A 14,578-nucleotide genomic window follows, 5' to 3' on the forward strand; every position below is an offset into this window, starting at 1 on the left:
TAGATCCGTATTGATGTCTTATTTTTATCGAAAATGCGTGCGTTTATTTTTGAAATTCCACATGTATATAACACGTAATAAAATATATACTAAAGTCGACGGCATACGATGCTTATTTTCCTGTTGGATTGTTAGTTGGATTAGATTCTTACACTGTCAGCATCGCAGATTTTAATCCAGCTAGCAATCCAGCAAGAAAACGCATTATGTGCTACTTAAATGTGTGCAATGCTTATCGTTAAAAGCGAGATGTAAATACGGACACATAATATATTTTCATAAAAATAAAACACTAAAATTATAAACATTTCTCTCTAAGAAATTTATTATAATTAACTCCAAGTTTGACAATTATATTTGCAAATTTTTCGCTTGTACCCTCTTAACAATTCTAGACTTGAGTATTAAGTAGACTTAAGTATCCATGAATATATATTTTATATTCTTCAGGCGGTGTCTTCATTTTCTTAATGTCAAACTTGGCTTCGCACGAAAACTTACTCACGAAGAAGCAAATCGAAAGATCGGGATTTTTGTTTGATGAACTTCCTCATGCGCGAACGTTTCGCAGGGTTAATGATCTGATTAGAGATGCGAGGGCGCGGCTGAGATATGAAGCCGATTTAAGCTTTTCGAGGGAGTCTTTCAAGCAAGAGGCCACAGCGCCTGGCAACACCCTCCGTCTTCCCATCGCATCGGAGCCCCTTACAGAACAGATATCGTTGCTTATGTCCTTGGCGAAGTAACTTTCGAATTAGTTACGAGTTTCAATTCGATTGTACTCTGTTGATATTTAATAAAGGTAAATTCATGGCTCATGCACAAGAAAATCGCGATCTTCTCGCTAATTGAATAACTAAGTATATGATAAAAATGTAATATGTTTTATATTATAAAAACACATTTAATGTACATGTATAATGTACATATATATACTACCTTGATCAAAAAATTTCCGGAATTCATTCAGAAAATTCAAAATACAGTTTTATTCATCAAAAGTGATATTGTCCCCTTCAAAGTATTCCCCATCGACTGCAACGCACTTGATCCAGCTCTCGAAACATTTCTGGAACTCTCTATTGTCGGTATAGCCATCAGAGCTGTCTTCGATTTTTCCATTACCTCCTTTCGGCTATTAAAACGCGTTCCCAAATGACTTTTTTGACTCGATCGAACAGAAAAAAATCGTAGGGAGCCATATCAGGTGAATTCGATGGCTGTTGGATGATATTCGTTTCGTTCTTGGTCAAAAATCACTCGTTCATTCGTTGTTGCAAATTCAACTCCATTTTTAAAACTGTAAAAAATCGAAAATACGTGCAGAGGTAGATGTACTCAAGATGGCGTAACTTTTATAAATGTCAAGCTATGGTGATAAAATTTGGTAGGAATGTCAATGATAGATGTGGCAACCTAACCAAAAAAACAGAACTCAAATCAACTGACTCAGAGCATCACCTTGTGATAATTCCGGGAACTTTTTGATCAAAGTGATATATATATATATATATATACATATGTTTATATAAGGTATTTTAAGTTCATGTTATAATTTCAAAAGGCAAATCTTTAGATTATTTACAGCCCAGGTCCTAAACTCAAGTTTTCAAAGTAGAGAAATTTAAAGTTTCTAGAAAAACTTTCTAGAATATGTCAGGTTCTCTGGAATATCTCTAACATAAATCCATTAGATAGATCGTTTATTTATGTTTTTATCGTGGGTTTATGTCAGATATAACTTGAAAATATTTAAGAAAAAGTGATTTTAATTACGTTTATTAAGACTTTTGGACTTTAAATGATCCAAAGAGGAATGAACTCTTGAAGTTATAATATGAACTTAAAATCCATTCTATAAGCATATATTCTATATATTCCAACAGATGATATCTTGACTATATAGACTTCAAAAACTTATTCACAATAATTGAAACATACTAAAAAAAATTATGAAATAAAATTGTCATTGTGTTAATGAAATTTTCATTGTATTCTTCGAATTTTTAAGATAATAATTTTGACTGAGAAAGAAAACAAGATATTGTATTTAAACATAAAAAGAACAATCTTGCTAAAGTATTATATCTAAAAATTTAGTTAAACACAAATCTGAAAATTATTTTGTTTGAACCGATTTGTTTGAATCGAAATAATTATGTAGAAAACTGATAAACTGATTGCTAAAACTCTTTACACCCTTGTCAGCAACATCTAAGCGTTTTACATAATTATTTGATGATTCTATAAATTATTTTCAGATCTGTACGTAAATTTTTAGATACTTTAACAAAACCGTTCTTTCTACAGTTCCTCCATATATTATAATTAGTATTAAATGATATATTTGAAAATATTTTTATTGTAAATTAAATGCGCGGATATTTTTGACGATATTAAAATATCTATTAATTATTTGCCATTAATTATATTACTATTTTTATTAACAAACAATTATTAGTATTGTTAAATTAATTGTGTTGAATAAATTGAAGCTCATCATGCTTAGAAAATTTTTCAAAGCACTTTGTAATTTATTTCGTCGCCGTTTGCTGTTTTACATTTTTAGCTAGCCGAGGAAGTACGAAAGACCATGCGAAAGCGTGATCGATCGTCGAAGTAGCGCTCGCAATTGCTGCACCCTTAAAACAGAGTATACATAGCTCCCCCAAGCAGCGCTCCCTCGCCTACACTCACTCTCTCTCCATCGCCTTTCTACCTCTCTCTGTTTTCGCTCGAAACACATGGCACAAGCAGGCCAGTCCTCATGATTTACAACTATTGCTCAGCAAATTCGATTACAATGATTCTGGGGTACTATGTAGCCTCGAATTGCAGGAAAGGCACTCGTTAAGCTGTATAGTCACTCAAGAGCGTTTACACAAATTAATTTCTTTTTAAACAATGATTTAATGTATTATTCATTTCATTATGCATTCAATCATTTGTCGTTATATCATTTATATCATTATTTTATTTATATTATTTTTTTGTATATGTACTTGTTTCTTTCATTGGCTTAAAAATATTCTTATTTCTTAATTTCTTAATTATTTGGTGCCTTTGAATCATTCCTCCCTTTAAATCTAATTCCTCTTCTTATTTTTGCAACCTGAATAAATAATAATGAAAAGATTTTAAAGATTATAAATCAAAGAGAGAGATGAAATACCAATAAGAATCAACATTAGTTTTTCACGTTAAACTTTAATGACTGAATAATTAAATTAAATTTAACGTAAACGTTTTATAGTTTTGTATTATTTTCAATAATACAATAATCGTTTATTTAGAAATTTGGTTCAATAATATAAATATCTCGTTTTATTGCCATGAGACTTTTACAATGACATGCATGAATATATAATCTTTGAATAAATGATTATTGAAGATTACTCAAAACTGTAAGTCGAAATGTTTACATTAAAAATTTAAATTTATTAAAAAACACATACGAAAAACTAAACTGTTGGTTCTTATAAGCATCTCATCTCTTCGATTTATATTCTGAATAAATGTTATCAATCGCAATTTCTTTTTCAAGTTTTTTTAGCTTCATTTATTTTATTTATATCTCATTTTGTTTACATCTCGAATGCTTATTTCTGTTTCAAGAGAAAATATATATTTCTTACGCGAGATATTTTGATGTATATTGATGTTACATTAAGTAAAAACATCAGAGAACGAATGCTAAGATGAGAGTTTAGGTCTAGCAGCACTATTGTTATTATTAGTTACACATGTGCTAGTCGCGTGTGAGTAGTAGTGGCACGCACGTTTCGACGCATGCATGCGTGAGCTTCGCAACTCAGAATTAACAGAATAAACAGTTATCGGTGTTCAATCGCGTGGCGTTAACGCGTTGTGACTCTTTGTGCATTGACGTCATTATCATATGGAAATTGTTCCATGCGTCGCCGCGTCGGTTTTACGCGCGTAACACCGGTGATACGAACGAATATGTTCGTTAGCGCGTCGCCGCGCGTTGAGCCGAAACTTCATCGGTTACGAATCAACATTCGATCCATACATGAACGTGGAATACATCCTATGAACTCCACATCACATAGCATCATCGATGCCGATAGAATGGATGCAGAGTTCGGCAGCACGATTGTGTGGGATGAAGATTAATTTCCGGCGATTGCCCGTTTTCATATCCGTAAAATAACGCGCATTGCGTTAAACACAATAGTCGCATAATCGATCTTCGCGCGCGGCTGCATCTTCAGCATTTCTACTTCAGCTGTGTTTCGATTCATAATACGAATTTTTCTTCTTGAATTTATATCTATCACGCAAGTGAACTGTTGTTTTGTTATATTCTATTATGTATTTATTTCGTCACAAATCTTCGACACCAATATTACAAAAACTACATATATATCAACTGCAATTTTATAAGTCTTTTATCAATAGTTTCAATTTTATTTAATTTTAATTACACATGAGAAAAAAATTTTTAATATTTTGTAATAATTACAGTAAGTACGAAATTATTACTGCTGTAATGTGAGTAATGATGACTACATGTATAATTTTGTTAGCATATATATATATATATTATTGGCAACTGAAAGTGATTACAATTATAATAACTTAAATTCAATTATTTTTATGTATTATAATTTTAATCATCTCTGGTAGTAGTAATAATAATAATAATAATAATAATAATAATAATAATAATAATAATAATAATAATAATAATAATAATAATAATAATAATAATAATAGATAATTATAATTATAATCACACATTTCCGGTTGCCAATTATACATATAATTATACATATAATTATAATTATTATAATTATTGTTGACAGAACTATACATAGCATACATATAATGGGTACACATATAAATTAGGTATTCTTACTAATTGTAGCAGTAATAATTATAATAACATGGGATAAACTTCCAAAAACCTAAAGTCTTCGATTTTGCTATCGATTGATACACTACTATTTCAGTATTATACTCTAATTACAAATATAATCATAAAAATTACTGATAAGATCATTTTCAAACTCACATTTGGAAAAACCAATTTTTTTTGACATTTTTTTCACATTTGACATTGAAAATGGTCTTATATCACCAATTTTCATGGTCATATGCATTATTAACATACCAATACATTTTTAACATACAAATACAGTAGTACAATAATTAAGTCGCGCGCCCTCAGGTAGAGGAGAAGATATTATAGAACGAGAGTTGAAAAAATATAGTTTAATATTTGATCTTAAAAATTGCCTTGTCGGCAATTTTCATGAAGATATTTGTAATCAATGCACCAAAATATTGTTTTATGCCAATCGATAAGAAAATCAGAGACTTTAGGTTTTCGAAAGTCCATCCGTAACATGTAATTATAGTTACAGATATCAACAATTTTTCTCTCAGTGGGTATTTTACTGAATATGTTATTATTCATTCCGACAATTCGAAAAAGTGTCAGCTAAATGCATTTTAAAATCGCCTGCCGACGTGAGAGAAATTTTGAGAAAATCCGAGAAGAACGTACATACGTGCGCTACGGGGAGTTCTCTCTTACCTTCCATTCTTCTCTTTTTCTCCTTCGTATGTACATATAGCTATTTAGGTTGCATTGTTTCTGTGGTTAATAGAATTCTCTGTAGCGACGCACTGAAAGGGCGAAAGAGCTTGGAAAATTCAATTTCGTGTCCGACCGCGTAAAAATAATACTGCGCTCTTACTCTCATGGGTCGTAAAAAGCCGCTTCCAGTACGAGGACCGCATTTTTAATTTCCCGCGATCGCGATTAGATCCACGTAGGGAACGCAGCGTGGGAACAAAAGATCACATTTAATTGAGCGGTCAAATGTGCGCGTTTCGAGATGCCCAAAACCTGGAATTTTAAGTATCGTTCGGCCCTCTGAGTTCTGCACTTTTATCGAAAAGTGCTTTCGGCGGACTACTATGGAGAAAACACTTAGGTCCTGATTTATATCGGTGAAAAGGGTAAAAAATGCGCGGAGAACTTGTCAATCCATAAAACTAGAATGCGTTCAGCATTTATCGCTATTTATAATTTTTAATAAATAAAAACAGCCTATAACGGTCAAAGCTGGATCGCTTAAATAATTCAATGTGAATTGTGTGTGTGTGTGTGTGTGTGTGTGTGTGTGTGTACACATGTATATATACCATATTTGTAATTATTCGAATTGCGCGCAGAATTGGTTTTCCTAATTTACAAACGCAATTAAATACTGTAATAATATCATAAATTAAATTAAAATAACAAGCAAATTTTAATAATTTGATGCTCAATCCAGTATCAATCATATTAAAAAGGTATTAATGTATTGAAAAAAATAAATTTATTGCGAAAAAACTTTTTTACCTCGGCTGTTACCTCGGCCGGGAGTCAAATCTGGATCTCTTGTACTCCATACGAGCGTTCTAAGGTTTTAGACTACTAAAACTTTAGTAATATTCTTCGCAATAATCGAAATAAGAACAATAACAAAACGCATTTTTCAGCGTGTACAAACAATAATAAATGATTTATTAAAACTCCCGGCCGAAGTAATATTTTTCGCAATAAATTTATTTACAGTTTTTCAGCACATTACACAACATTTTTTAAATATAATACTGAATTGGGCATCAAATTATTAAACTTTGCTTGTCAATTTAATTTAATTTGTAATATTATTACAGTAGTTTAATTGTGTTTATGGATCCGGAACTAATTCGACGCGCAGTTCGAAAGACTGCAAATATAATGTACATGTACATATATATAGTATATATTGAATTTAAAGCATTGAAAATCCAGTTTTAACCGTTATAGCTTTAATATTTTTATTTATTGTGTATTTACATTACATAGTCTTAATAAATCATTTATTACTTATAATTTTTAGTCAACGATATATCTTTCGTTACGTAGATAAATAAATTTCGTTACGTAGATTTTCTCGCAATGCACGTTAGATTCTAAACGCATATCTAATTTAAGTGAATATCTATAAATTATAAAATTAAAATTTATATTCCAATTACATGAAGCTATCAAATCTTAATTGTTATTAAAAATTCAATGTTTGTAAAGTTTTATTTAGTAATTATTTTATTTAAAAAAATATGATTTAAGATCATATTCTCTTATAAAAGTCTAATACTGATCAATTTTATAACTTTAACTAACCAATTTATTACTAAAAGAGACAATAATTAATTATTTATTTGGAGTACTAGAAATATTAAACAACAGTGCTTTTAATTCCTAAAAGAAATAATTAATCACCATCTTTAAGTAATGGTGAGTTAGATTTCTGTAAATGATTTCAAAGAAATTTTCTGACATTTAATTGTATCACATTATGTGTTAATTTCATGAATATTCATTTATTGTACTCTGCTCTAATAATATATCAGTATTAAATATTACATCTTAAAATTTTATTCTATCTATGTCGACATACAAAAATAACATTAATGTAAACAAAAGAGATATTTGGTTATGGAAAATTAAAATTCGACGATGTTTAATGCTCACTGGGATCAAATCGAACGTAAGGACATGACGAGTGACGTAAAAGACACAAAAGAGAAGCGAGTAGACCGTGTCGCCGCGTGCAACGTGTGATTATTCATTCATGGGAGAGAAAACCGACATATCCGGCTATAATGCATCATGTCACGTTGCGCGCTGTAAAACAGGGATATCAATTTGCCGTACACGCATCGTTCATGCGTATTGCGTGATGCGCCGTACCGGTGGATGAGCCATTTTTTTTCAGGAGTTGTTTACAAAACGAATAAAAGTAATAATATTATGTAAAGATTCGAAATTCTGTCATGCGATGATTCTACATTATATCGCATTAACTTTGCGTTAAATCTCGAAATTATATTCACTTTTATCATATTTTAAGAATTTTTATGTATATAACTGATTCTCTCTGTCTGTTCATTAAAAAGATCCAAAGTTCCCAATGCATATCTTAAAAAGATTTTGTTACATTATTGGTTAACGATCAAAATAAAAACTTTGCTATTCATTCTCAGAAAATTTTTTAAATTTTCATAAATCAATTTTTACGTGGATAACATCTTTCAACAATTTATTCGAAAAGTACATTTTAAATATATTTTAAAATTAAAATGAAAAAAAATATTGTCAATTTTTATAAAACAAAAATGTAAAATCATATTGTATATAATATCTTTAGATTTTTATTTTTATATTTAGTTGCTAGAGAGTATTTTTTAAACATATAAGAACTTCTAAAATATTATGAAAAGACCAAAAATATTAATTATCAAAATTATGAAGAAGAAAATATCAACTTTTCATAAAAATGTTATTTTAAAATATGCAACTATATAAAATATTAATTTATGTGAGACACATTTACATTGTATCATAATTTAAAAATAATACAAAATTATATGCAAATAAATTAAAATAATTTCTTGAAAACAATCTTTTCGAATGGAAGTGTCATTGATATTTAAGTACTATTATTTGTACGCAAGCCCGAACTTTAGTTTGTTTTATTAGCAATATTCTATGTTGGAATTGGTTGGAATAGTCTGAGATTTCTATCGCCAGTCAAATTGATAAGCCTGGCCAACGATCCGCCAGTTTAATTTTTACAGCGTGTTATTGAAGCCAGGAAAAAAGAAGATTCCTCTTTTTTTTTTGTTCGTTCATTGATCAACCGAGTAAAAGGACCGCGTTTGAAAGGCTTTCCTATCGAATACTTAGCGAAGCGAATCGTTGGTTTTGACAGAAATGTACACGAGGGGCCTTCCTTCGTGATCAATGTGCGCCAATCTATCGAATTATTCGGTAAATAATCCCGTGTATATGGTCCCGATGATAAAGGAATCCATTTCTGCTCGCTAACAACATTTTTCCGAAAGGATTCGGTAAAATTGATTCTCGGATGTTTATCGAGATTAATAAAAGTATATATTCAAAAAATATTTTTTTGTTTGAACAAAGCTATAAGACATGAGATCCTAATTCTTTTTTAGTAAATCAATGAAATATGCGTCCCATAAAAATATACACTCAAATCATCCTTGTACTTCGAAACTTAGGTAATCTTTAATTCTTTAATATCTGTCTTTAATATTTGTCCATTTCTAAAATCCAAATTTCTAGTTTTTAAATTTGATGTTTTTAAAGTAATTTTTTTAACGCCTTTTGTATGTCAGATTTCTTTTACTAATGCTTTTCTAAGCTAAATCAGTATATCTCTGACGTTAGTGTCCCTAGAAAATAAAGTCCGGCCACTCAACGTGATTGTTTTCGTTAGTCAATTTTAAACCCTCTCAAAATGGCAGTAATCAAAAAGTAGTATACACATTCAAAGAACATATATTTCAAATTTACACTATACACACAACACACATTCATACTAGATTCACATAATATAATATACACACACATTCACATCAGATTTACACATATACAGCCATTTTATATTGCGTGGCCAAATTCTATTAGGTAATTTGTTTTTATTTTAAGACCGTCTGAAGTATAAACAATGTTAAGATTAATAATCTTAAGATGTTAATATGGCTCTCTGATTGGTTCATGACATCTTAAGACTGTACATAAGGTCTTAAGTATAAGATTTGATTATGAATACCAGCCTATCTGATGTGCTAAAGCGTATAAAGGATATAAAGAGAGTGACGCCAATGCATGTGCCTAATACTGATTGGCTTCGCCGTTAAGTGTCCTTATTGTTAGTTAGAAAGAAGATAACGTTAAAAAAAGAAGAAGTTAAAATGAGGAATTGCGTCATATAGATACCCCAGATGTAGGACACCAAATGGCGACTTCCGGCTAATTGACGTCACTGTCTTTACTATACCCACTCTATGACATGCGAAATATTAGTGCCATTTTTCGTTTGTTTTTTTATTTTATGGAAATAAGTATGAGAATAAATGCGCGCGCATTTATGCGTAACTATCTACTAACTACAAATATCGTTTTTTAACTTATAGATTTTTTCATTTTAAATAGGTACAATATTTAAAAATTTGCATACATTTCTATAAAAAAAACAGATAATAAAATAATTATCGTTACAATAAGAACAGTTTTAAAAGAAACTCCGTGTACAAAGCAGAAAACCAACTTAAAATTTTTATCACAATAGAGATAAGATAAAAAAAGATAAATATATTTCATAAAAATTTTGAAAAATAATCCTTATACAATTGAAACATTTAAAAAACTTGATATTAATTATAGGCATGACACAAGCATGACAATAAAGTATTAAATAATAAATTTTTGTTAAGATATATTTTGACGTATATCTTTCATGTGATATTTGTTTCAATATATTAATATTATTTATTTTAAATTCTATTTAGTCAAACAATTAATTTTTTTCTTCTCTCTTCTTTTTATATCTGTATGTTCAGGAAATCAATAAAATGGCAGGATTTATCAGAATTTGTTCATTCATTATTGAAACATTCGGAAACAATTTGCTCGATTTCTTAAAAATAAATTATAAAATGCACTCGAAATATTATTCGTTTTCGGATTTTCGTTGATACTTTCGGAGTTTCAAAAAGTGACCATTAAGGGGCACTGTCCGAACTATTTGCATGGCGCACGCGCGTATTAGTGTAATAATATTCCTTTTATATTAATAAAGTTAATATGTTTACTTGATATCATTAAGTTTCTTAATATTTGAAATTTTTTTATTAAAAAAATTTTGTTTTACAATATGCTCATAGAATATGCAATAGAAATATGCAATAGAAATTATATAAGCAATCGAACTGTATTGGATATATATAATCCAGTGTGTCGTTCCTTATGTTATTATATTATTATAATATAAGGCAAAGCTTGTTCTACAATAGGGTCAAAAGAGTAAGAAATTAACTAATCATAATCTTTTTTTCATATTCAACTGTGATTGGCCAATTTCTTACGGTTTATGACTTGCGATCCTATTGTAGAACAGGCCTAAGTTAAAATGTTGCTTATTCGACAAAATAATTGCTGATAAAAAAATAGAAATTAGGGATGCATCGTATCGTAAATTTATTGGATATCGGATGTCATATTTCTTTCGGATATCCGGTAGGTCAATTATCCGACTAGATATTGAATATTTTCTTCGGATATTCGATCGGATATCTGATAAATGATTTCTGAAGGGGTTAGGCAGAATAAAATTTTGCATCAATGATGCAAATTTTCAATATAAAATTTTAGTTGGATACATATAACTGAATATTCGACTATCCGACCGGATAGTAAAAAAATATTGAGTATTTCTCGGATATCTGATGCGATAGAAATATTTCTCTCTCTCTCTCTCTCTCTCTCTCTCAATATTTGCGAAATTGTTTCCAAAACATATGGCGGGAATATTTTTAAAGAGTTTTCAATACTAAGAAATATTTTTCGTTTATAAAAATCTCGTTAATTGACGTTATCAAGAGCCCTTTTTCATTCCGGATGCGCAATATCACAATGATGTTTCGATATTCACAATAATAAATCGAGACAGGGAGGCAGAGAGAGGTTGCTATTTAGATAGCTTGCGGTATGTCATGGACGAGAGCCAAATCAGTGATTTACCATTCGATTCGCCGGTTATTGCGTGGGAAACGCGCGATCTCATTATTTATACATTACACACCGATACTTTATATTTATGTGTCGCGCGCGATTCGCATACAGGAAATAAAGTGCCGTCTGCACGACCGTGAATGAAATAAGCAATTTTCGCGAAGCGGAAAGCTGCCGAAAGAACGAGAAGAAATCGATTTCCTATGTTACATGACGATCTCGAATTATTGGAGAAAATTTTATAAGACGATTTGCAATCGTGATTTCGTTTTCTGCTTATGTTAAGGGATCTAAAGTCGTCTAATATTACCGACTAAACTATATATCTTTTGTATAACAATTACTTTTTTTCTCTTTTATTTTCATATTTCAATCAAGACTTTAACATAAATGTAATGTCGAGAGATAAAATTGATCAGAATTTTCTTATTAGACCCATTATTGCGCCTAATTAAAAAATCCTTCTTCAGGATTAAAATACGCATTAATATGTGTCTGTGAGATGGAATCTATGCTGAGGACAACAAAAAATTTCGAAATCGAAATCTTCTTTACCATTTCTTAATTTAATATGGCGCTACTGAACTGTCATATCTAAAGCTCTTTATTAATAAAAGTAGCGCATCACTTTGATCTGGGCCGAAATGACAACAACCTATTGGATATTTCGACCGCTATTTTTGGGCTTAGTTGTCTGTAAGCTGTTGTAGTCAATAAACACTTAGTATCATTGCTATAGCGTAACTCCGGTATATACGCATCTATTAAAAACTTAATTTATTAAGTATTATTTATTATGCTTATAATAAATGAATTCAGTAAAAATTTTATACTGTCTACTACTATGAAAAAAATATTAGAAATCCGAAATATTTATTTTTCATATTAAAAAATAAACTTTTTGAAACCCTTGTTGCCTAGGAGTGGGATATATTTCATATATATAGGGGGGGAGGGAGAATATACGGCTCATAACAAATTTACAAATAATGTATATAAAAGACGTATAATGACACAATAACTTATGAAATATATTTATAAAGTTTTATTAAGGAATAAGAATGATAAATATGAAGTAATAAATAATAATTACAATCTTTCTACATATATTACAAGTTATGACATGAAGTACATATTTCGTATAATGCATTTATTAGTATTTGTGCACTGAATATACGCATTTTGTATGTATTGGGCATAATCTCGCTCGTTAAAAATGCCGTATATTCCAAATAAGTAGGATATATAAGACAATAAATTAAACAAAGAATACGAAAGCAAAGCACTTGTATTTTGCTATACATACAACATACTTTATTATTCCACTACACGTATGTATCATAAAATAACTACTAAATTTTTTACACGCCCTACAGTAATCATTTTATGTAGATCATTTTATGTAGATAATTTATGATGGTGTTACTTATTACAGACAAATCGATTCAACCGACTCACAATAATTTCATTAATATATTAACAGTAAGAAGCTGAAATCATAACACAATAACATAACATAAAGACATGTAACAGAGTAGTTACGGGAAAATTATCCCCACTCCTTCTATTTTTTCTGACTTCTACGGTGTAAATCCCAGCGTGGCGTCGGAGTTACTCTATGGTATAGTTAGTAAGTCCAATATGGCGAACTTTTGCGCTACATTTATTAATATAGAGCTTTAGTCATGTCGTGACAATATTTGCTTTATATAAAAACTATGTAATCTGTATTTACGAAATAGTGTAGTTCATAGACTAATAATTTGTATGAAGAAACAAAGTGGAGTACTTAAAATTGGATTTACAAGGATTCACATATATACTTCACAGATTTTGATCAGCTTTCGCGTGGTTATTCTAGGTCACTGAAAAATGTCCTTGTAAAGCAGTAAATTGTATCTCTATGTATTTTTCGAGAAAATCGTGATTTTAGGCATAACGACAGATAGCTTTCAAACCTTTTTTCTCTTCATTTAAACGTAAACGAAATATTTGAAATTATTTAAAATTAAAAAAAATACATCTCCGGCGTATATATAACACGTGTATAAGCACATAAATTCGAGTAGAATTCAGAACGCATTTGCGCCGATTCCTACCGCTTTATGAGTAGTAGTTTACAAGCAACAATTCGCGAGACGTTTTAAAACTTCGATTAAAATCAAAGAATGCCAATTTTCTCGAAATCTATCAATTTTCGAATCTAATATATGTATATATGTAAAAATTACTTATTTTTAAAAAATTACTTATTTTAAAAAATTTTTTTATCGATTTTCCTAGATTTAAAAATCCGTTATCGTGGCCTGAAATCACGATTTTTTTTTAAAATACGCAGAAGTGCAATTTTCTCCTTTATAGGGATTTTTTTATTCCTCAGAAGAATCACGCAAAAGCTGATCAAAATCCGTAAAATACATATATGAGTCTCTCTTTGTTAGACGTTTAATTAAAACATTATTATTATATGAAAATTTATGCGTGAGATTGATGTAGTAGATATGTAGCGATGTGTCAAAATCATTCAGATGCGTTTATGTTTCTAATACTCATTTTCATCAAAGTAGATTAACTTTAATCTTAGTTTCACTTACTCTTCGTCTTATTCTAGTTATTAAAGATTAGAAAAAGATGAAGAGTAAGTTGAACCGAGATTAAAGTTAATCTACATTGGTGGAAGCTTGAACGTTCTACATAATTATTTTAATAGTTTAACAAAATTATTTTTAGATTTCTACATTGAGAAAAAATTATCGGTATTTGTCACTAACTATTGTATAATTATGCTATTAGTAATAGTATATGTATAATTCTATCAATAAATATGTATGATTAGCAATCAAAACTGAAATTACACTTATTATTACCATAAAAATGATTTATTAATATAAATTATAATAATGATTTCAACTATTTTTGACAATAATTATAATTACTGCCATTTCAATCGCCAGCTATATATATATAATATAT

The 14,578-nt window shown here is 29.6% G+C and overlaps 1 protein-coding gene across 1 annotated transcript in view; it reads right to left on the minus strand.

Annotated features, from left to right (window-relative positions):
* Window positions 1-14,578, minus strand: part of LOC108692568 — a 412,667-nt gene that overhangs the window by 39,893 nt on the left and 358,196 nt on the right. The gene's annotated exons all lie outside the window — the stretch shown is intronic.

Source organism: Atta colombica, unplaced genomic scaffold, assembly GCF_001594045.1.
Source record: "Atta colombica isolate Treedump-2 unplaced genomic scaffold, Acol1.0 scaffold77, whole genome shotgun sequence".
Taxonomy (NCBI): Eukaryota; Metazoa; Arthropoda; class Insecta; order Hymenoptera; family Formicidae; genus Atta; species Atta colombica.